Source organism: Sphaerodactylus townsendi, linkage group LG04, assembly GCF_021028975.2.
Source record: "Sphaerodactylus townsendi isolate TG3544 linkage group LG04, MPM_Stown_v2.3, whole genome shotgun sequence".
Classification (NCBI taxonomy): domain Eukaryota; kingdom Metazoa; phylum Chordata; class Lepidosauria; order Squamata; family Sphaerodactylidae; genus Sphaerodactylus; species Sphaerodactylus townsendi.
In genome coordinates, this window is record NC_059428.1 from 59,070,345 (window position 1) to 59,097,765 (window position 27,421).

At 38.5% G+C, this 27,421-nt stretch overlaps 1 long non-coding RNA gene across 3 annotated transcripts in view; it reads left to right on the forward strand.

Annotated features, from left to right (window-relative positions):
- LOC125432102 overlaps window positions 1–27,421 on the forward strand; it is a 296,614-nt gene that overhangs the window by 163,730 nt on the left and 105,463 nt on the right. Inside the window, exon 4 of one of the 3 annotated variants that reach the window (XR_007244400.1) lies at window positions 19,314–19,364. The exons of the other annotated variants lie outside the window; for them this stretch is intronic. This is a non-coding gene — a long non-coding RNA (uncharacterized LOC125432102). The remainder of the gene's footprint in view (window positions 1–19,313; window positions 19,365–27,421) is intronic. 3 annotated transcript variants of the gene reach the window in all.

Below are 27,421 nucleotides of genomic sequence, written 5' to 3' on the forward strand. Positions count from 1 at the left end.
TTCCTTCCTCAGCGTGGTTCGGCTGCAGATTGTATCTTTCTCTTTATGCAGGAAAAAATACACTGTGCCTTGGGGGTAATGACTGTTTGTAGGATTCCTAAATGTTTTTGTTTTGATAAGTGCATTTAAAATTCTTTCTAAATCACATTTTTGTTAGTTGTTTTAGAATTAATCATTTCCCACTACCACTATAATACAGCTGTGAAATGAAGTCTTTGAACTGGGTTATATGTTGATTGAATGAACTTCTTAAGACGCTTGTGAGAACAGGTGATTTAAAAAGAATAAAGGTTTTTAATAACAAGCTGAATACAGTGTAGTTGCTAAGTAGTGAGAAAAAGTTACTCATGTGACTTAAGCAATAAAAAATATTAGCCCATTTGATGCAAGCTGTTGAAAATGCATGTTATTTCCTCTTGTACTATAAAAGCACAGATAGAAATGGGGAGGGTGGTGTACAAATATAAGCAATACATAAATTTATAACATAATGAAGCAAAATATCTAAAGTGACAGAAGTTTGATTTTTTTTTGCCTCTACCTCACAGCATTTCAGTAATGAAGAAGTCACAAAGCTTTCTGCAAGCAGTAAAAAACTTTTCCTATATTTTATAACAAGAATTAAAGCCCAGACCATGAATGATCTGATCTGTAAATTCCATCACTTTGTTCCCCAATGAGGAAAGATAATGAGGGACATACCACCGGTTCTTCAGCTAGTCTCGTATTTTCAGTTTTGTCTTGAATTTAGTTTCTGTTTGGGGTAAATCAGTGTGTGTAATGAAGCACAAAACAAAAGAGGCTCTCTCACACTTCGGGTTGCCAGTGTTTCTCTGATGAAGCTTCCAAGAGCAACCAATTCTTCCCAGCCCACTTGATATCCTGCAGGTTGTGGCAGAACAATTCACAGGAAAAGCTTAGACATTGAGCTTGCATGCTTCTTGACTCCATTCTAAACCCTTTGTTCACACCAGGGTGGCATTTTTTTCACACAGCATGTGGCAGATTTGACTCCTCTCCAGCTTGTCTTATAAAATCAAAGCTTCCTTTTTTTAAAAAAAAGGTTCAGAATGTTGCTTGTAGCTCCACTGAATCTAAACACTTTTCATTAAATGTTTCAACTGTTATGTAGAATGTAATGATATAAAAACTGAGGCTTAAATACATACACCACACATATACATACTCACACATGATATTTACACAAATATTTATCATTTGAATAATATGCTGAACACACTATCATAATCATATGAAAATTTCTAGACAAATGTGAATTCTGAACTATTATTACAGCAAAAATGTATAATAATACAATACACAACAGGATAATTGCAGCATACAACCATTATATTTTACAGTAGTTTTTAGCACTGATATGTTGATCTACCATGTTTCAAAATAAATATAGTGGCAAAATGGCAACAAATTTTCATAATATTAATTTGGAAAATATAAAATGGATAAAAAAGGAATGACAAAATGCGATTTGTGGTTCAAATTGTTCTTTTTAATGCTTCCTCTCATTAAAGCTTCTTTTATGCCATAAGATTAGAAGAGAAATTGTTAGAAATATATTTCTTTAAAAATTAAATGGAAACCTATTTGGCACTGGCAGAGAACATTTGATACAATATTCTCATAAAAATTCACTAGTATTGATATTAAGTAAAATGAATTTTTTTAAAAAATATCTGTTTTATATATCTAAGCCCTTAATGTTTTCCTTCATGCATACTTGGCAAAAATAGACGAACATTTCTTCTGAATTTTCTGTTCTTCACTTCTCTGTTATTTTGAATGATACCCTTTCCTCTTATTTCATAATGACAAAGTATCTTTTGCATTGTGTTATTTTTCTTGTATCCTTTGAATATTATTTGAAAAAATGTTGAAGAATCATGCCTTGGCTATAAAACTGAGGTACAATATGGTTCTAAAAATACTTAACATAAATCTGGATATTCGATTGTAAACATTCCCAAAATTTTTTTTGAACAGATTATAACATGGCATTTCTGTCTAACAAAATTACAGAATGTGACTGTATGGACAAGCATATCTGTTTAGCAATATTAATTCCTATGTTTGTTTAGCTTGGATGTTCTTACATATAGTAAAACATTTGTTGAAATGTGCAGAATGCTGTTCAGAAGCTAAATCTGGTTAGCAACAATCAAGTGGGAAAGATCTAGTTAAAATACATTTATTATTTAAACACTTCTAATTTCAATAAATGAATTACGTTTTTGCTAAAAATTACATTTTAAGTACATTTTAATCTTTTGTTCTAAGATTGTATTCTGAATGAGCCCACCAACATATATCTGCCATGTTATACTGCAGCTATACTGTGGCTGACTTAAAAAAGGGATACATTTGCTAATCTCGACATATTTGGGGTAAAGAAAATACAAAAATACAAATTGTTTTGAAACTTACCATAAGTGATTAGTTTTGTTGGACTGTACTTCTAAAAAGGGGAGCTTGAAATAAATTAATAAAACAAAAGTCTAAGGAACAATCAGTTAAAATATCAACTTACAATATCAATTTACAATTTTAAAGATTCTAGATATGCAAGTAACGTAAGCAATACACACAGACTGCATGGAGCACCATCATGTGTATCTAGTAAAACATTCATGCTAGAAAGAATTTTTCTAGCTTTAACATCCCGTAATTTAGGAGGAAGATTAACAAATGAATTTCCACAACACATAAGTTTAGTAAGTATATGAAAATTAGTTACCTACTTTCACAGAACAAATTTACTGAAGAAAAAGCATAATCTTGTTTTATTCAGTCAAATGAGGAAAAAATATAGTACAAATATTCATCATTATCCATTCCAGAAAATCCCCGCTCTTATTGCTTTTCACGGGCTTTTTAGCTCCAGACTTTCTTCATGTTAATGTTTCTTTTAGTAAGGAGAAATCCAAAATCTTGAGCAAAATCCTGCTTGGTTTACATTACCTTTTCAGTCTGTGGCCTGTGCTTAGAATATCAGAATCAGAATAGATTCTCTTTTAAACTTCTGCTTGGAATAATCCTCTTCTAGTTAGGTCTGAATGAAAAGAGTATTCATTGTGAATTATGTTTCATCTGTCACAATAACCTTCTTTATTCTTTGGTCCACCTCCCTTTTGCCTTTGGTAATTAGAGAAAATAGTTATGTCTTCAAAGATAAAGATACTGTCTCAAAACATATATAGATACTGATATCATATAGAGACAGTGCTTACTGAGCAGTACCCTGAAGAATATGTAAGGCTTTGGGAACCTGAATTTTATTAGACCAGAGTAGGGGCAAGCATGCTTTACGATGGGCAGGTTCTGAGAGTTGTCAGTGGGTAACTTTTTTTTTTAACAGGCAGTGGTCACACAGATTTGGTCATAGTATTTGAGGATGAGTAAAACACAGTTGCAAGCACGTCATTTTTTGTACATGAAAACTTTTTTTAAAAAATCAAATATATTTGAATGCATGGATTATATTAGAAGTATTTCCACATAATTTTCACAGACTTTTTTGGTTCTCTTAAAACATTTTCACCCAAAACAAATGTGTACAGTTGCATTGTTCCTAAACAGAATACTTGTCCATTATTCTATAACAGCTCTATCGTAAGGAAGATGAAATATGATTTTGCTTGTAAGCAGTAATTTTTCTCCTTTTATATACGGCACGTTTCTTTTTTAATGTATTGAATTAGCTTTATTACCTAGAAATGTCATTAACAGAATTTTTATCTCATTTTTGTCTGCTTGTGCACACTTTCTCCTATTTTAGTCTTCAAATGCAAGTTTACTTAAATGATACTTAAATATATCTGTGTAGGGAAAAAACTTTTAAATCTCAGAAGTTAAAGCAATAAGGGTTAATTCAAGCTGGCAACAATGATTTTTATGACACAGAATTAGTTTAACATCAGTATGAAACTAGATAAAATAAAATATTTAAAGGAGAGCATTATTTGAGATTGGGAGTAAACAGTTTGGCCCATTGCATAGGTTTGGGCTCAAAAGTGCTTGCTAAGCTATCTATTTCACACATACAACGACAGAAGGTTCGATATTCATTCGATCGATGAGTGAAAAGGCACAATGGCAAAATCAGACAGACTTCTTTTCAAATACAGATCTCCAATGTCCCCCCACAGTCTGCAGTTGCACGGCTGGTGGTGTGGCACAGACGGAGCAAGGGTTACATCAAGGCTGTTCTCTGGACCGTGAAAACAGTCTAGACCGATGACCTGCAGCATCATGCCCTTTGAAGAACAGGCAAGTTCGGTCACAATGAAGAAAATCAAGGCGTACCCCTTTTAACATTAGGGAGCAGCTCGTGGCTGCAAAGAGGTAAGCAGGGGTAAAGAAAAAAAAGGCATCTGCTTCCATGGTTACAGGCCAACAATGAGAACCTTTTTCTAAGAGAGATGGTTCTCATGCTCCCTCACAGCCCATGTCATGCATTATAAGCAAAGGCAGGTTGAGCTGAAATCCGCATAGATATTTCAGAGTAAAATGATACACGAGCACATGGCTGTTAGCAAAAAAAGTCACATGACTGTTAAGAATCAGGCTTGTGCTGTTTCTGAATGGAACTCTTTTCTTTTACCCAAGAGTAGATGGTGAAAAAAGCACTCGTTCCAATTGAGCGTTCATATGATGTATAACATTTCAGAGTTCCTATTCTAATAACTAAGAAAAGGTCAGGGGTTAGGATTTTGTGTGTGTGTCTGAGTGAATGGGCTACAAACTCTTTTGTTAAGGAAGCCTTCATGAATGAGTTTTAAAATAAGATTTCGTTTTCTTTCAGTCTCAAATATTATTACTATTTTATGGTGATGAAATTTTATGGTGATGAAAATACTTTGCCATTCCAAAATGGATTTTCTTTCTTTTTTGATATTTTATTAACTGCTTTAGTTCACAATGCTCATTTTATAATTTTTACTTCAAAAGATTTGTTGTTAACATTAACCATGCCTAACTTAAGTCCTTTCAATAACAGAAACATTAGTGTTTCTCTTTTGTTCCTGTGCTGCTTTAAATGTGTTGCTTATTGTTGTTTTCTTTTCAAAATGTACAATATTTACTCTAGCAAAATATAACCCTTTCAACTGTGGAACATAAGTATAAATAGTATGGGCATCTTATGCATAAGGAGTTGTAAAATGTTATACATTTAGAATAAGAGAACACTAAAAAGCTGAATAGTTATCTAATTCTTTCAGCCGGGTTTTGGAGAAATGCTTAGTGTTTATCGCAGCCTGTAAACGTAAATTTATATTCTTAAAATATTTGCATCCATGAATATAAATTTAGAAGTTTATTGAATGTCTTTGAAGTTTATAGTATAATTAACATGATTATTCTTTTGTCAGGTACACTTGACAGTATTTTATGATATGCATAGTTATAATATTTAAATGAAAGCAATTAATACTTTGTAAAGTAGTGTAATTTCTTAGAGCAAATTTATATGAGCATCTTTATGACTGGGAGTTTTATGATCTTTGTTGGTGACTGTTGATATAAGCATCTTTATGACTGGGAGTTCCATTATGTTTTTTTGGTAACTGAGTAGGTGAACCAATACATAAAGTCATTGAGTAGCAACAACAGTCTTCTGGGGAAAAAAAACTTTTTGCATATATTGAACCATTTTTCCAGAGAAAAGGAAAAAATATTTAACTAAGCATAGCTTGAATGCTGATTGTTTAACTATCTAGTCCTATGCAGGTTACTCATGATTCAGTGCTATGAGGACTTATTCTGAACCCCTCTTGTGCATATATACACACAAAAGCAATGGGGCTTATGCTTAGATAAGTTCAGTGGGGCTTATGCTTAGATAAGTATTCACAAAATTTCAGGGTTACAATGCAACTTTATGCAGAATTATTAAGGCTAAGCCCATTGATTTCAGTGTGTTTAGGACATGGTAACTGATAGGATTGGGACCAGCTGTCTTTATTAGGTTTTCTATCTTCTGTGTATTATTTAGTTCTAAACATAACTGCATATGGTACATATCTCTTTCTACAAGTGATTAATTTGCTTACAAGAAAAACCTTGGCAGACCCTTTTTCTTTTCTGTATTTAAATACTGAGTCCTAAAGGTACTGGCATACAGTGTCATTCTAATTGTGTAGAATATTCCTAATGTTTGTATAACTTTAAAAAAATCACAAATAAAACTTTTATTGGCTGGCTTGTAATGCTTCTATTTTGAAGCCCCCAAATGCAGTAATCCTGTAAACTTATAATTATTGTGGTATTGTTAAAAACACACATCCATAATAATTGTTATGCTTATATTTCTGACAAACCATTCTATTATATAATGATGTATTTGTTAGTCATGAATGAAGGGTCTTCAGAAGGCTTACATAAAGGATTTTGGTAGTGATGTGTTTAATTTGTGTACAATCAAATCCTGGGGTTAAAACAGTTTGTGGGTGGTTGTGTTAGTGTGTACTAAGAAGAGGGCTTCTGTTCTTATTGGACTAATCATTAATGTACTGAATAATTAGACTAATGTTGGCATATTTGTCACATGCTACCATTTGGGGGGTTGTTGAGGGATTATGTGCTGTTTCCATACATCGATAGTCTTATATTCTACTATTTCTTCCTCATAATAAAGCCATACAGGTAAACAGATGATCCTAGAATGAGATCCTTGGGTTACTGATACCAGTCTAACAAATGACAAAGAGATTTTTACCACACATCAGCAGTCTATAGGTGATAAAAAGTTAATCTTAAGGGATTCAATAATTCCAGTTCTTTACCATTTTAACAGATCACTGTGAGGGTTGCCAACCTCCAGGGGCGACATGTTGATCTCCCAGAATTACAATTTTATCTGCAGACAACAGAGATGAGTTCTTGGAGAAAATGGTTGCTTTGAAGAGAGGAATCCATGGCATTATACCTGCTGAGGCTCCACCTCCCAAACCCAGCCCAGATGCCATCTCTGAAATTGCCAGAGTTGGCAACTTTAACCACAGCCTTGTTCCTATTGACAATACTGATAGCTGTATGTTTTGGATATTGTCAAATGAAGTGCAACTACATGTATAGTTGTCTCTAAACTTTAAGGGCACATAACTTAGAACCATGTTATACTCACCACATAAAAAAATAGTTTGATTAATGATTAAAAGCATCCTCCAAATAGTTAGCACTTGTGGAAAACTTGGAGGTGTTTATAATATTGTATTATGGACAGAAGAAATAAAGAGTTTGCGCTAATCTTCTTTTAACTCTTGCTATCTAGCTCAATACAGTTCTCCTGCTTTACCTAACAGACTTTTCAGACCACCTCAAATAACAGGAGCATTTGTATCTTCAATCAGCTATAAGGAGAACATGGCACAGCTGGCTGGGAGGATTTTATTTAGTTTACATACTTTGAAAATGTATGTACCATTCCTTCAGAGACTTGCTTGAGACAGCTCACAAAGTAAAACATTAGAAACACCATGAAATTGTCAAAATAAAATCTGAATGAAACAGAAAAAAACAAAACAAAATATAGGGAATAAAGATAACATAAACCAGCATTCAGTAGCCTGAGATGATATTCATAAAAGAAGTCCTCAGGTTATAAACAGACTGCAACAACAGCTGTAAACAAATATAAACCACTCAATTAAAAACCTGAACTTTAAAAAGTGGCTGACCCATAAAGGAGAGTAAATTGTATTCCAGATGAACCTCAAAGGGTAAGGCATTCCAAAGGTGAGGAGGGAGCACAGGAAACCCCCCCCCCATTTCTTATTGCTACTCATCTCACCTTTTGTAGGTGTAGGCACAACAGCAGATCTTGAAGGGACAATCTTTAACCAGTGGGCTGGACAGTATAGGAAGGCAGCGGTTCTAGAAGAAACTCTCCCAAAGTTGCTTTTAGTTGTATCTGGAAACAGTCTTTAGTTGTATCTGGAAACAGTCTTTAGTTGTATCTGGAAACAGCTGGTCTTTCATCACAAAGATTTTAAGACCCCTGTATCTGGTTCCTGATAGTAGCTTCGCTGCAGCTCTTTGGACCAGTGAATTTTCCAGACACTTTCCAAAGGCAGCTCCATCTAAAGTTATATTACCTGGATTTGTTCAGAATATAGATCACCAAATCATGCTTTGCACGGAAATGTATGTATCTGGAATATTAGCCAAAGCAAATAAAGCCCAGTATGTGCCATACAGTTCCATAGACCCAAGCCTCCCATTGTAGGTCATGATCTAGCAGTACTTCCAAGCTATGAATCTTCTCCTTAAGTGGCAGCATAATTCCCTCCAGGATGGGCTGACTCTTCAGTACTCACTCAATAGTCGATGTAGACACACTGAGAGTTTTTCATAATTTTAAAATTTGCATAGACAGTAAAACTCCATTAAAGGCATTGGGGAATCCATTCTTTGGGAAAGTGTCATGATATGCCCTGTAACCAGATTCTCTACAATTAGCCTCTTTGTAGAAATAGTTGAAGAGAGGTATGACTCTAGATTAGCATGGTTGTTATTAGAGGTGCCATGCCCCTAGAGACACCCTCATTATTTTCCTTGGTTTATCCTCAGTTGCACCCTTAGTTAGAATGGTTTAGTTGCTTCATTTTCAGTATTCCGTGGGAGGGAACCTTAGTTAGACCCTGTCCCTTTAAGAGCTCCTCTATATGCATTCTTGTTAGTTAGCAGTTCTTGTTTTACAGTCTGTTTAGTTCAGGAGTCTGGAGAAGGCTGGAGACAGCAATATTTCAGACATTTAAGGTGTTATAGATCCATAGAAAGAGTTAGCAAGTTCGAAATTAATTGCAAGGAAACAGAGTCCAGTTAGAGAGAGAATTCAGAAGAAGAAGCAAGTAGCGCAGACTTCCTTAGAAGCAGTTAAGGAAAAGTTGGTGTCTGCAAGTTCTCAAACCATCTCCAACCGTTTCCAGCATCGCAAGTATTTTTTATTTAGTTAGACTTAATCGGAGGAGACAGAGTCCTAAACTTTCAGTACTATTAAACCTTTTTTGAACTGTTGCTTATTTGTCTGTGGGTTTTTCACTCTGTTCTGGCCAAGTGCAAGGCACCTGAATTTAGTTTGCTTGGACTCTTATGCTTCTCATAATGTCCAGAAAAAGCTGCACAATGAGATACATGTGCTCATCTCTTTATTCCTGGATTGTTTCCAAAGAGGCAGTTATATACTGATTTATTGGACCTTTTTGAAATGTCTGAACCTAGTCTATGTTTTTATATCAGGGGTCCCCAACCCCATAGGCTTATTTGACATTTTGAGCTATTGTTGACTCCACAGACTGGAAACAGTTCCCACCCCCAAACACACACTTCTGTGAAGGCACACACCACCTCTGCTGTCACCTCATCCAGGATCCATGCAAAGTACGTTATGGAATTTGATGAGGTTTCACCTAGATCAGGGGTAGGGAACCTGCGGCTCTCCAGATGTTCAGGAACTACAATTCCCATCAGCCTCTGTCAGCATGGCCAATTGGCCATGCTGGTAGGGGTTGATGGGAATTGTAGAACATCTGGAGAGCCGCAGGTTCCCTACCCCTGACCTAGATGCTGGAAACCTTCTGCATGCAAAGATGATGCTCTAGCAGTGATCTACGGTCCAAGTTATCTTTAATGTAGTAGTCCTATAGTAGCTCAATAAAATGGTGGCCATCTCCAAGCAGAGGCATAATAAAGTCCATACTTAATGAGTGGAAATTGAAGCTCTGCTGCTCTTCAGTGGTGCCTCTGTTTTGCATTTGGACAGCTTGTGTGGGTGAAAACTCTCACAATTTGACCATAGAACAAGTAGAATGGGCACCAAAACTATATCTCTTGCTATACGGGAGGTTAACTGGGCTTTATGGAAATCAGAAAGCTTTGCACCTCATTCATAATTGGCTCATACAGCTTGTCCTAGTGATCACACTTGGAATAAAGCAGCTCACCAAACTGAACCAGGGAGAAACAGGAAGAAATGCTTTTCATTGTCAGGGTCATCACCTCAAAGAATGGTGAGGCATCTTCAGCTGAATGAGGAAGCAAGATGGGAGGGATGAAACATACACATACAGAGGCAATTTGATAGGGAGAAGGGAAAATGAAAGAAAGACAAAAGCAGAGAAGGGGAGAGCTAGGAGAATAAGCACACAGACTTTTAGGGGGAAGAAGTGCTTCCTCCCATTAAGTCTAGGAGGTTTGCTCTAGTCATGGGAAATGGCACGTATGGAACAAAAACAAGTTGTTCTGTCCAGACAGGTACAACATCTCCCACTCCCTGAACAGGGATAGAGGCCCATGGGGGGAAGTGTATTGCAGAGGTGGATGTCCGATAGCTGCCTTTTGCCTAGGCATGCCCCACTCACGCACACACTAGCCCTTGGGTCAAATATCCTGTCAGAAAAAACTAATAAGCTGCCACCAGTTCTGAGGTAATCATGGAACTTTGAGAGACTTTTAACAGTTAAAACAAAACTAGATTGTATTTTACAAGCTTTCTTTTCAGGTTGTTGTTACAGAGAGGTTCTTAAGCATCTCTGTTCCTTGACGCAGATATTTACTTAGATGTTACAGATCAAAATGCAGTTTCACTTAAATATGGCTTTCTCAGCTACAAGATATAATTTCAAACATGCACAGATGTCTGTTTAGGATAAACCTTTTCAACATGGTTCTGAACACTCTCCTAAAACACCCACACTTAACTCCAAAGGGTCTCACACTGGCTTGGGAAAGAATAAGCTTTGGGGTTTCACTAAACCCACACTTAACTCTGCCAGTTAAACTAAACACACCTCATGAACTCACGCCGGTCCAGTATCTAGGTGTGGTCTCCTCATGAGACAATAACCAAGCTCCCTGTGTGATTTTAGGAGTGTCCCCATGAAATCAGTTTTCCCTCTTGTTTTTCACCCACACCAGGCCTCGTTGCCTCTGGTGAAAACAGGGCTCTTTCCTCTCAGTCTTTGAGATCTCTTAGAGAACACTGGCGCTCCAGCCATTCTCCCTTTGTCTCTGTGGCTCTTGCTGCCTTTATACAATATCTCATGACTGGATCTGAGGACTGACACAAGCTGCTTTCAAATCTCTCTGATCTGTTCAAAATCTTGCTTTCTGACAGCCTTTCTCTGCTTTTATATGAGCGAGCACACCCTTCCTGTGGCTCCTGCATTTCAGCCAGCCAATCAGGTTGTGCTCCAGTTAACTCATTGGTGCTCCTGCTCTGGCTGAACTGCACCTTTTAAAATTAACCCTGTTAAAGTCTAGTCCATCACAATGGGGCATGAAGGAAAGGACTTTTCAGTCTTTTGACTGGGCATGTAGTCTCCCGACTGGGCTTTTTTGCATGGTGAAAGCAAGCTGCTCTGTCCATTCAAATAGAGAACGGGCAGAACCAAGGAAATAACAGCCAAGTCAGGCAATATTTTACTTACAGTCAACAGTTCCTTCAGCTACAATAGCTACCCATTTTATCAGTTTCTGGGAACTACACCAGTTGAAAGCCCTGCTGGCTTATGGTTCCTCATGGCTCCTTCTACTTCTCAAGCCAACTTCACAGCCCAAGGAAATGTGTCAGAAGATGCCAGGATGCTTGTTGGCAAAAGATTGGGGAACACTGTTTAACATAGCTTACAGAGGAATTTATGCATGATTATCTCTAGTGCCTTGCAACTGGAGGGAGGGTTGTGGGGGGCGGCATTCTAATACAAACATAAAAAATAAAGCCATAGCAATTTACAGGTAGTTCTTACCAAAGAGTTTATGGAGCTATCCTTTGAAACATTCAGATAGCTCTAGGAATTGCCAGATAGTCTATGGTAAGTACTTCCCATAAATAGATGAGCACTTATTTTTTTTCCAACCACCTCTGTTCCAGCAGTTGTGGGTGAAAGGAGTTGGGGATGCTTTGCCTCTACTGGGGGCTTGGCTGCTTTAGTCCTATCAGTAATGCAGAAATTCATTTCATTTCATTTATTAAATTTATAACCCACCCACCCCACCCCACCCCCATGATGGGCTCAGGGCGGCATACAAGAGGACCAACAGCACAACAGCAATACAATATTCAATAGAAGCTCCATTAAATAAAACATATAACAGATAAACAGATAAAACAAGATGGCAGCCAGCCCACCCCCCTCCCACTAAGCCCATGAGAGGCCGAGGCAACAGATGGTATACTTTACAGTCTCCCTGGTTGGCCAGATGGAAATTCTCTTACAGTCATCTTCACATAATACTTTGGCAGTTTTATTTTGGGAAATGCGCAGGGTTGTGAAATAGATGCATGACTGAGCATCTCGCAAACTTTCATGCTTCTTCTGGACACAATTTTTGAATGAATTTATGGTCTTGACCTCTGTTCCTGCACACCTTAATTTTTGACAGAATGCTGGCCATTTTGCTAGATCCATGACAGAAGCAAATACTAATAATGAAGGCCATATGGATGAATGTCCTAGTCAAACTAGTGTGGTTCTCTTGTACATGAATACCCTCTCTTTTGGCCATTCCGTCAGCCCAATCCACAAACCCACAGTAGCTAGATATGATGCCACTGCTGTGCTGCTGCATTACGTCTATAGGGCTTTCAGATGGTGTGGGGCTGCAACAGAAACAATTCTCCCTGGAAACACTTCATTGGGCTAAATTGAATTTAGATGACATAAATTCGAGGCCTTTTCAAATGACGTAAGTCTGAAGCCTTGGCTGTGGCATCCTTAACTTGAATACCCAAGTAGAGCCAACTAAGGTCAGCTCCACCCCTGGGAATGCCCTGGTCCACCCCACCACCCATGCTGGTGTCTGCTTGGATACCACAGTAGTTCTGTGGCTGCACCCACTTCTGGGTCTTGCTGCTGAGGAGCTGTGGGGGGCCCAGGTGCTGGAATCCTTGCCTTCTCCACCAGCGGGGGTGCCTCTTACACTGGCAGAGGGGACAAATGTGCTGGTGCAGCCTCATGCACATCTGAGCAGCAACCCCCCCCCCCCCCGGTTTGAGCAGTGTGTTCTTAAACAAATAAATTCACAGGGAATTCAGTATATGTCTGATTCACCTGTGATGACCCCATGTTAATGGCAGCAGATAAAAACATAGCTATGATTGCAGATATGCTACCTTTTTTGTTCACTTTCTGTTTCAGGCTAATTTCTGATTATATAGACAAATGGGGAAGGAATTGTATGTGTACACCTATCCTTTGGGCAATATTTATGGTGAAATCTTAAGAATACTTTCCTGAGAATAAGCTCTGTTTGATAACATAATACTTCTGAGTAGATCTGCTTAGGATCTCTCCCTTAACTATGCCATCTACTAGTAACAGTTGCTATAAGAGTTTTTATTCAGGGAACTGGGATTAAGGCAAATGATATAACAATGTATAGCACTGTAGAGAGTGAAACTCACAAAATTAATATTTGGAAAATATGGGTGAAACCATACAAAATCAGATGCACAGAAGGGGTGCTTTAGTTATTGACTATACATTATGCATTAATGGATGTAAAAGAGCCTAAATGCTGTCTGTGTTGCATTTTGAATCATGGAAGGAAACAAACATGAAATTTGGAGTGAGTAAACAGCAAGGGGGGATGGCTTAAACTCCCCCTTCCTCATATATCTGAATATTTCAGCTTCTTTATTTAGTATTTTATTTATTTATTATTTCAATTTCTATACCGCCCGATCCCCGAAGGGCTCCGGGCAGTGAACAACATAATATATACTTATGCACTTCAGTAGGGACCCAAAATGACATTCTCCTAGTGTCCATTGCATCCTCTGAGTAATTCTTTGAGAGAGGTTAGACTGAGTGTGTGACTGGCCCAAGATCATCCGGCAGGTTTCCATGGAACAGTGGGATTTCAAAGTCGAGTTTTTCAAATCTAATAAAATTAATTTTATAAATAGAAATTAACAAAACAGAATAAAGAAACCAAGATCAAATCCTAGTTACCATTAGCTCTAAGGCTTTCTTATAATGAAGTGTGATTGAACAGCAAACCAGTAAACTGACTTGGCTACATAAATGAGATGGATTGTTTTTTAGGAACAGGCTGTCACTCAAAATCTGGATGTCTTATTTCTCCCTTAAATTCTTTTGTTTCCCACAATCCAGAGTAAGGGAGAGATGAAACATTTGTATGCCATTGATTATTTTATACTAGTTGATTTAGACAGGTGAATATTATCGTCTTAAAGGTAATATTTAGTCATTCATGTAAACATATTGTATGTGTTCCTTTTGTCATTGTACTTTTATGTAAAATCAGAATTTATTTTTGTATATTTGAAACTTATTTGTCGTATTTTCCCACATTGCGTAAAACGAGGCCGTAACAGAAAAGACCCTACTTTTTTCAATAGAATTTTTTTAACAACAAAAAAAGATCATGGAACATTGTATTATTTCTTTCCTTCCTCATGCTTGGTGACAAACATTTATGTTAAGCTAACATTGTTGGTAGCCTGAAGAACCTGCAGCCTTTATTCACTGGCATAGCCTTGCCTTGTGTCAGCATACAATCGTTACCTTCTTTGGCATGCATTACTGTGACAAAGTCACACTTGCTATGTTCTTGACAATCCACCCCATTATAAAGTAGTCACAAAGTACATTCTAAATTACCTCCTATCAAATATTTTGCTTGCAATAAGTACAGGATTGTTTTTTCCATTTGATTTTTAATGGTCTATTTTTTTTCCTGAATGATAAAATGATGAAAGGATTTTGCCATGTTTTAGTGGAATATATATTGATTTTGGACACAGTTCTTATGTAGTGCATTTGTACCCTGCCTTTCCCCAATGGGGACCCAAGGCGGTTTATGTCATTACACTGGTCCTCATGGTAAGAGGTAGCCTTTACGGCTCTGGCCCCGGCCTGGTGGAACGCTCTTCCTCCAACTGTCCGGGCCCTGCGGGACCTTGGTGAGTTCCGCAGGGCCTGTAAGACGGAGCTGTTCCGCCGGGCCTTTGGAAGAACCGGCCACTGATGGTGCCCCCTCCCCCCCTTTCATGGCCCTTTACATCTGGGCCATTTGTCATTCAATGGGACCTGCCATTCCTCCCTCTTGGGAAGAGGATTTTGAATATGGAGCTGCTGGACGCTCTTTATTTTTATGCTAGTATTTTTATATTGTATTTATGGGATCTAGCTTTTACTGTTTTATCGCTGCTTTTAAAGATTTAGCCATTTTATGGTATATTGTGTTTATTGTTGTACACCGCCCGGAGCCCCTCGGGGATAGGGCGGTATAAAAATCTAATAAATAATAATAATGATGATGATGATGATGATGATGATGATGATGATGATGATGATGATGATGATGATAATATTTGACATGTCGATGCATGATTTTAATACTGAAATGGTATCTGGCATAATTATAGGCTCCCCCCCCCACAGTAAACCTTTTGAAATAGCCATCACAAAATTGACATCACAAGATACTTCATGCTTATCAAAAAGTAACATAGGGATTGTCAGGAATCTGTTCCTATTTGTTGAAGGGAAGTCAACTAAGGGCCTTTCCCCACTTACCTTAAGCCCCGTGCTACTCTCCTCAAGTAGCGTGGGGTCCCCCTGTACTCCCCACGACAGGGGCAGCGACAGCGCAGCCGCTCCGACTCTGCCACTGTCGCGCCCCCTCAGCGCGCGGCATCCCTGGCGCTGGAGAAAACAGCGCCTTTTGATGACCCTGCACTCTGCCTCGTGGGGATACCCGGGTGCGCGGCATAGGGGGGTTCCTTGTGAGTGGGGAAATGCCCTAATGATACCTGTCCTACTGCATTGTTTTGTTTTCAGTAGTGAAGAAAGAGAGCTTTGGGTTGACCACCTTTACAATGGAGTACTTTATCTCATTCTGTGTACTTAGATTGTAAACCATTTTGTGTCCATTGCATGGAAGGAAAAGTGAATGCACGTTTTATATAGATACAAAGCAAAACAATAAAATATGTGCCCTTCCTTCACTTAGCGACTTCACCCTTATATGACATCACCACATAGTTAGTTCTCATTGACTTAGCAGTAATGAGTCATCTTATTTACTATTTGATCCCTGATTTTCAGTTGATAACACAGTAAGATAGTAGGGAAGAAAAAGAGAATGGACTGAAGAAACAGCAGAACATCTGCAAAATATTAATTCCTGAAAGCACAGATGCTGGGGCTCCTGAAAATCTCTCCTCTGGAATTACAATCTGTTTTTGAGTATTATATTTTGTTAGTTACAGTGATGATGGAATACCTTTCATTTCTACATACGGCCAAAGACCTCCTTGCTTTGTGTCCTATTACAACATGGGAATGAATTATTGGGAAATAATTTTAGTGAATTCTGGATCAAACTGGGTTGTGTGATGCTTATTTTTTTTTGTTTCATAAATTTCACTCTTCAAATTAGTGTGTCATGTTCAGTAGTGGGGTTTAGGAAAGGGAGGAAGCATGTGGCAGCATTTTTCTTCTGCGCTGGCTTTTTCTCCTGTGATTGAAAACACAGTATCAAAATAAAAATTTGCATCAGATTGGCACCTTCGTAGAGATCAATTAAGTAGTAAGGAACTATACTGCAGTGTATCTTTTTAAATATTACATTGGAAGAAATAGGGACATATAGGGACTCCCTCCATCCTGCCCCTCCCCTCTGTACCATCATTACCAATGAGTACCAGCTGCCCATGGGAAAACTGTGCAGACTGGAAGGGTGTTGTTCCCGTCCACAGCTTGCATGCTCTGAATGAAATCAAGTCTATGTGAACTTGAAATTTTCCTTTAGTAGACACTGAGAGATGTTTGAGTTTCATTTTGTCTAGTTTGATCCTAGCACGGAGACATCCTATGACTTCTTGTTTATTAATGAATATATAATAGCATGAGTACGACTTTATATTGATATAACATTCTTAGGGATATGAACCAGAAAAAATGGTATTATTCAGATCTGGATTTCATGGACAGCATAATTTATATTTTGGTTTACCTGACTTCAGTATTCGGAATCAGGTTTTTGAAATGGAGATTCTGACATTATTCACGTTCATTTTTCTCTACGGGGAATATTTACGGGCAGCGGGATGAAGTTTTTCAACCAAATATCACTAAAATGCAGTGAAGCTAGTGCTACTTGTCCACTAAAGGCCCCAAGAGGTCCAATTGTATGGATCCCTGAACAAGATGCTACCAGCCATTCTTTATTGCTTCCTATGAGGGAGGGGGGAATCTATGCTTTCTCAAGGGCAACTCGCTGTTACATAGCTATTTGCCTTGAGTCAAAGAAGAAGGATCTGTATGTATAGAATGAAATAGTAAAAACAAAATTAACATGAAATCTGGTGCATGATAAGTAAATACAGAAGAACATTATGGCAGGATGTGCAAGTTATTTGCCCCCATAGAAGAGAGAAATCACATTGGAGTCTGCTTTTGAAGTTCTCTAGTCTCAGGACAGTAACTTTTAAATCAGGAACAGAATGCACTAGAAAACTGAAATGTTCACCCAATGGTTTCAATTCAGCTTGATTTTCTTCTTAGCTCTTACCATCATGTTTTCTTAAACATTGTCTACTTTGTTTTCCGTTCTTTAGCCATCACATCTCTTGCCTAATCTGCCCACTAGTCCTTTCATTCACCTGTCATCTGCCACTTCCTTCTGTTCTTTTCTTTTAAATTTAATCCTCTTCATTCAGTCAGATGCTGCTGAATTTCGTGACTCAAGGAATCCCATTCTGTTTTTGCTTCTTTCTGGTATAAATTTATACTGTGAGTGTTTATATTGTGCCATTTTCTGTTTCATCACACTGAATGTTTCCTGTGAAATGAGTACATTTTGAATCTTATATGTGTGTCAATTGTGCATACATGGGGAAGAATAAACAAAAAAATTAGGATCATCTGCAGTGAAAATGGGTTGAATGAAAAGGCTCAAAAAGAACATATAACTACAAAAGGAAATGAAAGATATACTCATTGCAAATTTTCTGAAAGTCACATTCTATTTGTTGAATATATTCAACGCTCTTTAGTCACATCAGATCAGCAGATCAGATGTTGCATCCTCACCCAATATAAGTTGTCAACAGTGCATCCATCTCTGCCATGTTAAAGTTTTGATTTACATCTCTATTATATCATGTGCATAAGGATCCATTATAGCAGACCTATATTTAACATTATTGTGTTTTCTTCTCTTTTCTGTTTGTAAATTAAATACTAAACATCTACTTGAAGAATATCTATTTGACAAACACATTTGACAAATATGGCAAGAATCTGGGGGGCAGGGGTTGGGGGGATGCTATTGGTGGTGGCATGAAGGAAAAACCCAGAAGGGGAGTGATGTCATGCATCTTGAGGAATCATTGAAAACTTTATGGTACTAACGTAGAGTTTTCAGTGATTCTTGAGAGGACTTATGTAAACACTCGGTCTTTTCTGGAAGTGACATTGCACTGTTCCCAACAGTAATTCTTTCCTCCCTCTGGCCACAGGAATGCAAGAGGGCAATAGCTCCTAGGAGCAGGAGATCTCACTCCTCCAGCAGACATAAGTCATCTCTTTTTTGTCATCAAGTCACACCTGATTTAAGGAGACCCATGGGGTTTTCAAGACAAGTGATATTCAGATATGGTTTGCCTGCTTCTGCATCATGAGCCTGGTATTCCTTAGTGATCTCCTTTCAAAATATTAACAGGGTCCAATCCTTTTTAGCTTCCTAGATCTGATCAGATCAGACTAGCCTAAGCTGTCCAGATCAGGGATTAGCTCACAGAAAATATAACCTGCAAACTTGAGATGCAAAGTAGATCTTTGCTGAGATAAAGTTGATGATTGCAAAGAAGCTCTACAGCCTGCTCCTTTAAATCTGAGTTTTGTAAAGGGACATTTGCCACTTGCAGACCTGCATGCCCCACCCATCATATGATGGGCTGACTTTTGGAGCCACGGCTTTATGGGTTGCAGGTTTCTCAAGTCTTGGTGCAGCACAGGTTGGGGACAGTGGGTGAAATTGACAGTTCAACTGCAGCTTCCTCAACCCACCTGTTGGAGTTTCCTACTCCTTGATCTATAACAGACCAATTTCTACTTTTTTCCTTGAACTCCAGACACCTAGGTCTTGTTGCTACAAGCATATGCAGAGTGAGCTCAAGGACATTACTTCGAAATAAGTGCATAAAGGATTGCAACAGCTCATATGTTACTTTATACAAAGGCAAACTGAATTATTATTTATATATATTAGTTGAAGTGTAGTTATTAATTCTGTGCTTACCTTGATTCATCTCACTTCTTTAGATGTCTGGTTATCTGGAAGACATTTTAAAAGGTTCTTTTCAGAAACTGAAGGTAAGCATATAATCCTTCATTTGTAATTCCACCATTCTTCCATGCAAGATGACCTTAATCAGACCCTTAACTTCTGCGATCCTGAGTATGCTAACTGAAAATAGTCTCTTACTGCTTCTGATGTTTTTGGTAAACCTGACAGCTGTTGAATCAATTCTGGTGGTTGGGTTTGGCTTTAGATGTATCCAGGGAACACAGTAGTGGTTGGCTGCTAGACAGAAGTTGGATCCAGCTAACTATATAATCTTCATGTTTTAATAGCTGATTCATGGAGTGGTGTGTGAAGAGAGTGAAATTCAATCCCAGCATGGTGTAGTGGTAAGAGCAGGTGGATTCTAATATGGAGAACTGGGTTTGATTCCCCACTCCTCCACTTGAGTGGCAGAGGCTTATCTGGTGAACCAGATGTATTTCTGCACTCCTACATTCCTGCTGGGTGACTTTGGGCTAGTCTCAGTTCATTGGAACTCTCTCAGTTCCACCTACCTCACAAGATGTCTTTTGTACAGAGAGGGAAGGAGAAGAGCTTGTAAGCCATGTTGAGTCTCCTTACAGGAAAGAAAGGCGGGATATAAATCCAAACTCTTCTTCTTTTTCCATCAGTAGAGTTCTGCTGACTACAGGAAGAGCACAGATATAGGGATCTGGGAGTCTTAGTAGACCATAAACTAAATATACAAAAGGGATCTGGGAGTCTTAGTAGACCATAAAGTAAATATGAGTCAGCAGTGTGATGCAGCGGTCAAGAAAGCCAATGCGATTCTGGGTTGTATCAATAGGAGTATAATGTCAAGATCGAGGGATGTAATTGTACCTCTCTATTCTGCATTGGTTAGACCTCACCTGAAATATTGTGTACAGTTCTGGGCACCGCAGATGGATATTGACTGGCTGGAGTGGGTCCAGAGGAGGGCAACCAAAATGGTAAAGGGTCTGGAGTCCATGCTCTATGAAGAGAGGCTTAGGGAGCTGGGGATGTTTAGTCTGGAGAAGCGTAGGTTAAGAGGTGACATGATAGCCATGTTTAAATATTTGAAGGGATATCATGTCAAAGAGGGAGCAAGCTTGTTTTCTGCTTCCTCAGAAACTAGGACACGGAGTAATGGATTCAAGGTGAAGGAAAAGAGATTCCACCTAAACATTAGGAAGAACTTCCTGACCGTTAGGGCTGTTCGACAGTGGCATTCACTGCCTCAGAGAGTGGTGGAGTCTCCTTCTTTGGAGGTTTTTAAACAGAGGCTGGATGAGTATATGTCGAGAGTGCTTTGATTGTGTGTTCCTGAATTGCAGGGGGTTGGACTTGATGGCCCTTGTGGTCTCTTCCAACTCTATGATTCTATGGTTCATTCCACACAGCTGAAATAAGACATCCTGAGGACATGAAAAAGGCATCCTGGGAAGGCACTCTGCACAGCCTTTTTCCCAAGATATCTTTAAGATGTCTTGTTTCTGATCAAGATGTCTTTTATTAAAGAAAAAAAAAAACACTTCAAAATGCATCTTTTCTCCCTAAGCTGCCTGGAAGAGGTCTCCTGCCTGGCTCTGTGGAATGCGGAGCTCAGGAGGCATCTTATGTTTCCCACCCCTACAGTTTGCAATCTGGTCAGTTTCACCCTCAGCTTGTGCCTGACATTTTGTGTGCAATTGAAGGGATTGTCCTTGCCCCCATTTGCTGAAGCTTGCTCCAGGATATTTGCTCTGCAGGCTCTGATCGTGGGCACCTTTTCAGCTTACAAAGTACACAATTGTACTCAGCTGCTCTTGCCATTTCAAGAAATATATAGTTTTCCTTTTACGATTTTTTTTTGAGGAGCTACCTTCGTAGCTATGCAGACACATGTAAGAGAATCTTAGCCACTCAGAAGACAGGTCTGCCACCTATTGAAAAGCATTAGGTTGATGTGCTCTCTGTGGACCAACTTAGTTTTTTGTTTAAAAAACGTCCCACAGAACGTCCCACAGAAGTATTTTTTGTGCTGTGTGGAATGTACCATTGTTCCCTTCCCCTTCTCATCCCACTGACCTAATTGCTCCATGTGAGTCAACTTTCCCAGGACTGGATGTGGTTACTGGGAGGAGGGACAACAGGGAAGATCTCCAATCATTCACAACTACTGGTGTATGAAACCAAGCAGTCTTGGAATAGACCTTAGTAATTTTTGTGATGAATCACAGAGATGTATTGTCGAAGGTTTTCATGGCCGGATTCAATTGGTTCTGGTGGGTTTTTCAGGCTGTGTTACCATGGTCTGGTGGATCTTGTTCCTAACGTTTCGCCTGCATCTGTGGCTGGCATCTTCAGAGGTGTATCACAGAGGGAAGTCTGTTACACACTGTGTCCAGAGAGAAGGGAATATTTGGGGTATATATTGTCCCTGTCCCAGGGAGGGGAACCAATCAGTAAGTGTTGGGGTGGAACTTGTTATGCAAAGATGTGGTTGATAGTACTGTATTGCGGGTGGGGCTTATCAGTCGAGGGAGTGATTCACATTTTCATGCCCTGCAGCAGCAGTAGTATTGGTGAATCAAATCCTGAGTGGAGTCCATTGTTCATGAATTTAGCATGCCCTTGGGGTTTGCTTTTGGTTTTTTAAGTGCTGGTAGCCAAGCTTTGTTAATTCTCAGAGTCTCTTCTTTCCTGTTGAAGTTGTCTTGGTGTTTGTGAATTTCAACGGCCTCCCCTGTGCAGTCTGACAAGGTAACCTTCAGAATTGTCCAAAATTTCAGAGTTTTCAAATTCTGGACAATTCAGAAGGTTACTTTGTGTAACAGACTTCCCTCTGTGATACACCTCTGAAAATGCCAGCCACAAATGCAGGCGAAACGTTAGGAACAAGATCCACCAGACCACGGCCACACAACCCGGAAAACACACCACAACCAATCACAGAGATGGTTTGCAGACTGAGGCATAGGTCATCAGTTTTGGCAGTCTGGTTGGGGCTAAGTTTATTCAGAATCGACTCTTCTTTCTTTTCGCTTTTCATATATAATAATTATAGTACTAATCAAAACACAGCATAATTTTCAAGAAGCTAGAATGAATAGTATTTTAATAACAACTTTGGGCTTGCCTTGCTTGTTGTTATAGTTTCAGATTTACCAATATTAGATATCATGATAGTATTCAAGTTCTGTTTAACAGTGTAGCTCTAAGCAGAGTTCACACTTCTATGTTCATTGAAGTCAATGGACTTAAAATGGTGTAATCCTTAGGGTTGCTCTGTAAAATTTAAAATTCAAATTTAAAGTTTAAAATTTTTGCATGGTAGACGTTTTAGGATTTTTAGATATGCATCTGTGGTGATAAATCCATCACTATGGTAAAATGCTACCATGAATTCATTGAGAAATATAACTTGTTACGATGCAGCATAAAAACCTAAAATTGTGTAGCTTGATCTATATTAGCTAATCTAGTTTTTTTAAATGAAGGTTAAAAATAAAAAATGTTCTAATTTCAGTGTGAAAAACAAAGAATACCATTGTTTGCTTCACATGTGGCTGCCATTGGTTTTTAAGTTGAAGTGACTGCCATCTAGTGGAAATAAAGAAACCAAAAATTATTGTAGCTGAAATTGAAATACAGCAAGACTTCTCCTATATAATATGGTATCCCAGAAACATTATAGCATGTTATCCAGCCAATGTTTAAAGCATGGTGTGATATGCTAATGCAATGGATCCATAACTTACATTTGGAAGTTTTTATCGTAGAGATTTCTGCAATTTTACTTTAATAAATAAACTTCCTTGGATGTTCATTGGGATGGTTTCATACACCAGTAGTTGTGAATGATTGGAGATCTTCCCTGTTGTCCCTCCTCCCAGTAGCCACATGCTTTGTTTGGATATTAGTATTACTTTTATTTTATTACTTTGTTCAATTTCACATGGCATTTCCCAGCTAAAGGATTACATGGATATAAACTTTACATTTGAAACATGATAATATTTTCAGTGTTTGGATCTGAATGGGTCAGGCTATCCAAATCTCATCAGATCTTGGAAGCTTGATTAATATATGGATGGGAGTCAAACAGAGAATTCTAGGAGTCAAACATTTGCCTACCTCTGCAAATGTTATGTAGAGGAAGGCAATGGCAAACTACCCCTGTTAGACTATTGGCTTGAAAATCGTAATGGTCGCCATAGGTCAGCTGTAACTTGATGGCACTTTATACACATGAAATTCATAACTTTGTTCAGGCAAACATGTCTGGCTATTTTATAATTAATTCATATCTAACAATGACTCTGACCTATGCAGTTTCTGAGATAATTCAAATTACTGAAGAATTATATTGTTGGTTTTCTTTATCTGCCACAAAAAAGTAAAGAAAAATGTGCTGAGAAGGTTTCTTCAACTTCCTCCTGAAGATCAAAAGTCAGAGGGCCAAAAGCGTCACCTTGGTCAGATTGTTCCATAATCTTAGGGCTTCCACCAAGAAGGCCCTCTCTTGTGTGCTCACCAGATGAGCTTCTTGGTAGACGAAGGGAATACTGTGGACATAAGATACCCTGATTTTAGTAAAGCTTTTGACAAGGTGCCCCAAAATATTCTTTCAAGTAAGCTAGTTGTGGACTTGACAATGCTACTTTTAGATGGATTTCTAATTGGTTGATTTACTGAACTCAAAGGGTGCTCATCAATGGCTCATCTTTATCCTGGAGAGAAGTGACTAGTGGGGTGCCACAGGGTTCTGTCCTGGGCCCAGTGCTATTCAATATTTTTATCAATGTCTTGGATGATGGAATAGAGGGCATGCTAATCAAATTTGCAGATGACACCAAAATAGGAGGGTAGCTAATACCCCAGAGGACAGAGTCAGAATTCAAAATGACCCGGACAGATTAGAGAGCTGGGCCAAAACAAACAAAATGAATTTCAACAGATATAAATGTAAGATCCTACACTTTGGCAGAAAAAATGAAATGCACAGATATAGGATGGGTGACACCTGGCTTGACACTATTACATGCACAAGGGATCTGGGAGTCTTAGTAGACCACTAACAGAACAGTAGACCACTAACAGAACATGAGTCAGCAGATGCGGCTTATGAAGTGCTACTGAAGCAACTAGATGATATGCTAATAGTATATTTGTATATGATGGCATAATATTGATCAGATCCAATGAGTCTATCTTTTTATTCTTCATTTGGAATTAAACATAAAAATAATAGAGGTAGAGGACAAATAAACAGCCAAATTTTGTCATGTACTGAAATTTGCTAAATGAGAAAAGTCACACATTGGGTGGGATCCTTTGAGTAGAAGCATGATCCCTTGAGTAGAAGCATGATTTTTCCCTTTTTACTGCACCCCAAATAGTATCCAAAATACTACTCCAAAGGTTTGGGGATTCTCTACAGGAACAACATAAGGGAGAAGTTTCAACACTTCAATAGTACTTCATAGTTCTTTGAAAGAAATCTTCTGATCAACGTGTCAGTTAAGGCAATAAGTTTGAGATCACTCTTAAGGTTGACTATTCATGTGCTTTTAGAAAGTTTGATGACAAAATTCAGAACTGTTTAAAAGAAATAATAAGATAAATTATCAGAAACTAAGCACAGCTGCGGTAGGAAGTAGGTTATATTTCCAACCATATAGAGCAGTAGATTCAAGAGAAACAAAGGGAGGAATTTCTTCCTACAGTAACCTAACCCAGTTCACTACCACAAATGTAAAACAATCAGTGGCCTGAGTGACTGTAAAGATGAATTTGACAAATTCATGGTGTATAGATTTTTTAAATGGCTATTAGCATTGATAATGGAGAGACTGCCTCTGAAGTTATGTATCAGGAGAGCAATGAACATGGAAGTCCTGTCAACCATGTTCTGATTATGAGCTTCCAAAAAGCAAAGTAATAAGCACAGCACAATAAAAAATGTGTTTGTTTTTTCCTTTGTTTTCAGAAGTTCCACAGATTTGCATTTTATTTATTTATTTATTTATTATTTAAACTTTTATACCGCCCCATCCCCGAGGGTCTCTGGGCGGTGTACAACATAAATCTCAATACAAATAAATATAGTTAAAACCTTTAAAAACAGCAGTAAGATAATAAGAGGCGTTCAAGAAACCCTAATTTTAAATCCTCCCCCAAGAGGGAGGGAGCGGCGAGTCCCATTAGATAAAAGGACCCAAATGTTAAGAGCTAAAAATTTTGTCACTATATTGTAAGTTCACTTTCTTTCCTTTTGGTTTCAAAAGCAGAGGCCATTACCATCTGTTCCGTCTTACTGCTTTTGGAGCTGTACCTATTTATCATAGTGCCACCCAGTCAGTTGGTATGTGGACAGGTAGGTAGGAAAAGAATCACCAGTGGCAGGACACTGTTTCAAGTGCCTGGTAATAAATGACAGCCGGCTGCTTGTCTACCTTTTTTTCCTGTGCCAATACAAGCCTGATGTAGCAATACAGGGAAACCAAAAGATGTAAGGAAGAGAAGCAAGGATACCCTCCTCTTCTCTGATCTCTTTGCACTCTTCAAATTGTCATATTCCAGGATAATTAACTAATGGCAATTGTTCATTTGGGACTTCCAATTAGTTTTTGTCATACAAATGAACAACATGAATAACTTTTTCAGTTTATTTAAAATAGTTTGGAGATTAAATTTGTATACCTACAATTGAAATTTGTATTAGATGGACCTTTCATCTGATCCAGAAGTACTGCTCTTCTGAGTATATTTATTTTTGTCCATACCATTTGTTGGTTTTTTTAAAAGAATCTAGAAGGCATTATCCCTTCACAGCACAGATGCCAGAATCAATTTGGGTTTTTTTGGTGGGACTTAAAAAAATATACCAAAGAATCACAGGACAAAGAAGCAGGAAGAACACATTAAAGGATTTTGTATGTTAGCTAGATGGACAGAAAAGGTACGCTGAGCAGTAGGTAGCAGCACAAATCTAGTTCTAATTTATTGGTCTATGATTTAAGAATGAGTTTTGTTTAAAACATGCAACTTTTCAATATATTGAAATAGGCTATCTATATCATGCAAAAGGTGAGGAACACCACAGAAGAGCTGTGAAGGTGGGAGTATGGGACAAAATCAAAGGAAGATCAGTTGTCTGTGATTATTAACAATTTCCATACATGAACTGATCCGCAGTCAAAACTTGCTTTAAACTGTATAGCAGAGGTACCCAGAAGGGTTCCTGTGAATGTCATGGTATCTGCTGGTACCCACCAACTGTTTTTAGAAAGTAGATGGGACTAGGTACGGCTCTCGCCAGTACAACTTCTGATTAGTCATTGTGGATCTGATTGGTTGAGCAAGTTAAAATAAAACTGCAATGTGTCTTTTACTTTTACTCTTATTTCCCAGTGTATTTTTTTATTTCACCACTACTGCCCTGCACTTGGACTTCCTCTGGGTGTGTGAGGCTCTGCCTCCTGTGGCAGTCATTTTGTGTGTTGAACACATCATCTTGTTGTCAGGATTCTAAAGGTATTCATGGGATTAAAAATCAAGGATCCTTTGGCAGTTTATGCATTTTGGCAGAAATGACTCTCCACCAACATTAATTATTCTGGTGGAGGCTCAGGGATGGCCCCAAAGCTGCAATGAACCGCAGAGGTGGCTCCACACAGAGCCGCCTCTGGGTTCATTGTGTTTACTCACCTTTCTTCCCTGCACAGCTCTGGACAGCTAGAGGGACACGGCCATGATGCCCTCCGACCTGCGGGGGTTGAAGGTGAGTAAATGGAACTCACGGAGGGGCCCAAAGCGGCACCCTCACGCTGGTGCAGTTTGTACTGCGCCGGCGGAAAGACACCTCTTTTGAAAAACCTTATTCCCCAAGTGAGGTTCAAAATCAGTGTCTTTGTGCCACTTGGGGGGCACAAGCACGACGCTGCTATGATGCAGCAGTGCCAGCTATGCAAACAGCACCCCAGGGATGGTGTTTTTACCATCCCTAGGGCGCTGTTGTTGGGCTGTGAGGAAACAGCCTTTCTGTACAGGACCAAAGATACCTTTAAACCTCTGGCCTTGTTGAGAGGAAATTGTAACCCAACTAGAAAACATTCTT